Here is a 2,849-nt window from a genome sequence, read left to right on the forward strand (position 1 = left end):
TTAGCCTCTGGTGGCAAATGGTATCTCTGTCCTTAAATTCATGAGGAGGTGAATGAGAAAATCGTTATATAAACATCTAAAAAGTTCTGTAATAGTTAACACAGGGTACAAAACGCAGAGGAATCATGCTTGAGCTAGTCAAGTCAGAATACAAAGAAACATTCTCACGAGGTGATAACATTTGAAATTTGTCCCAAAGTAATAGAGAAATTCAGAAAAATTTTATGCAGGATGAACAGGTTTGCATTTTAGAAAGGTCATTCTTGTCTTTTAAACAAAATCTTTTTCACTTTAACTGAAGTCATTGTCCCAGTTCTGAGTTCACAAAAGATGAGAATGTTTTCTTGCACATGCCAGTGATTTAAATTTATGAGTGCGGTTCTTCCAGTTTCAATATTTTGAGTTTATGGAAGTATTCTTCATATGATAGAGTTTCACCTCATGGTTACTTTTCTGAGAATGCACTATTTGACAGTGTTAATGTGGACAACTAGGCAAAGTTCCTACCTGAGGGCTTGGACCATGAGGGTAATTTTGTGAAAAACTGGCGGCGAAAATTATCCAGAAAAAGAGCCCTTCATTTTACAGACATGGCAGGGAAATATATACATGTGATCTGTTTTTATTAAAAGACAGTAATTTAATTTTTAATTTTGTAAATGTATCGTGAAACAATCTTAAATGCAGATTAATGTGTCAGTAAAATTCAAGCAGTTTCTGTTAACACTGCCTGGAGTCATAAGCTATTAACAGTTTGCTAAAGGTGAGAACTTAGAAAACGGCAATGCCCCTTTGAAATTCTATGTATTCTAGTTTGAATAAATTGAGATGAGTATTAAAAAAAAAAGACCAGGATGTTCCAAGTGGAGCCTTGTTTTAGATCAGTTCGGGTTTTTTAACAGCTTTATTAATGTATAATGGACTTAAACTACACATTTTAAGTATACAGTTTGGTAAGTTTTGTCATGTGTGCATGCCGTGAAACCATTACCTCAATCATGATAAATGTATTTGTTATCACCGAAAGTTTCCTCATACCTATTTGTCTTCTCACTTCTCCCCACCTCCACCACTAACCCATTTCCAGGGAACCACTTGTATTCTTTTCCTGAGGCTGTTGTAACAAATTACAACAAACCCGAGGGCTTAAAAGAATAAAAATTCATTTTCTTATAGTTCTGGAGGACAGAAGTCTGAAATCCCTCTAGAGGTTGTAGGGAAGAATCCATTCTTGGGCAGCGGACTTGGCCCAGTGGTTAGGGCGTCCGTCTACCACATGGGAGGTCCGTGGTTCAAGCCCCGGGCCTCCATGACCCGTGTGGAGCTGACCAATGAGCAGTGCTGATGCGCGCAAGGAGTGCCCTGCCACACAGGGGTGTCCCCCGCGTAGGGGCGCCCCATGCGCAAGGAGTGCACCCCATAAGGAGAGCCGCCCAGCACGAAAGAAAGTGCAGCCTGCCCAGGAATGGCGCCTCACACACGGAGGGCTGACACAACAAGATGAAGCAGCAAAGAGAAACACAGATTCCTGCGCCGCTGACAACAACAGAAGCAAAGAAGACGCAGCAAATAGACACAGAGAACAGACAACCCGGGGCGGGGGGGAATAAATAAATAAATCTTTTTTAAAAAAATGTGTTCTCTTGTGACAGTCAATATAGCATGGGGACAAATGGTAGCAATGAGGTTCGAAGCAGAAGATTCCATCTAGAAAATGTTTTTAAAACTGATAAATGGTAATTAAAATTTTCTCACACATGCAGCCTTTACCCTCCTCCCAAGGTTAGTCTGAAAAATGATCGGACAATCAATAGGATACAGAATGCACTAGACTAATACAAGAGGTGGTGGTTGGTGTCTTCTGGAAGGAGGGGATTGGTGACCTGGGGGTAGGGACGTGGTGAGGCACTCTGTCTTCTTCCCTGCCTCTATGCCCTATACGTTTTGTTGTTGTAGTTGAGGTACCAGAGATTGAACCCAGGACCTTGTACATGGGAAGCAGGCACTCAACCACTGAGCTACATCCACTCCCCTGCCTTATACATTTTGAGGGAAATTTGCTCTTAAAAAAGCTCCTAGACTTCCATTCCCAGAAGCAGAAAGCATAATAGTCCCCATGAGCTTCCCAAGTGCCTTCATTTACTGCATAAGAGATAGGGCCTGTGTCAGTGTCAGTCAAGCTTCCCAGCACCATCAGAGCCTGCCCTTCTGCACACCTACCTGCCACTCTACTTGCCCCCCTACTCCCCATATTACACATATAAAATGGGACAGAAGCCAGTGATTTAATTCTAATTATCTACCTTCTATGCACTATGAATTATCTGTGTTCTGCTTTGTCTTCACTTTCCTGGGGAGCTGAAGTCCAAACACTTTGTTGTAAAAATGGGAGAAGCTGGGTGATAACAGGAAATACAGGAGATAAAGTATCTGTTAATATCTCAAAATATCCTACCACAAATGTCTGCTTGGTTCTCTCATTTCTACAAGTTTACAACAAAGCTTTCTTCTGCTCAGACTCCCCACTCTTACCACCTGCCTCATCTCTCTCAGCAAAAAGCATCATTTCCCAACTTTAGCAAGAAAATAGAAGTCACTAAATTGGAATTGGCTCTCCTCCCTGCTTCTCCACGTACAGATATAACTGAATCTGTACCTCTTTCCTTCTGCTTACCATGGCAGTGGTTTTCTTCCTTCTGTCTAAAGCAGATTCTGTCCATTATGCTTGGTTTTCCTCCCCTGCCACTCTGGGTGGTGTGGGGACCTTCATTACGTATCTTTTCTCTTTAGCTTTCTCACCTCTTCAGCTCCCTTGGTTTTTTCCACAAGCATTTGGACTTCCTCAAGTA

Source organism: Dasypus novemcinctus, chromosome 4 (genome assembly GCF_030445035.2).
Source record: "Dasypus novemcinctus isolate mDasNov1 chromosome 4, mDasNov1.1.hap2, whole genome shotgun sequence".
In the NCBI taxonomy this organism is placed as follows: domain Eukaryota; kingdom Metazoa; phylum Chordata; class Mammalia; order Cingulata; family Dasypodidae; genus Dasypus; species Dasypus novemcinctus.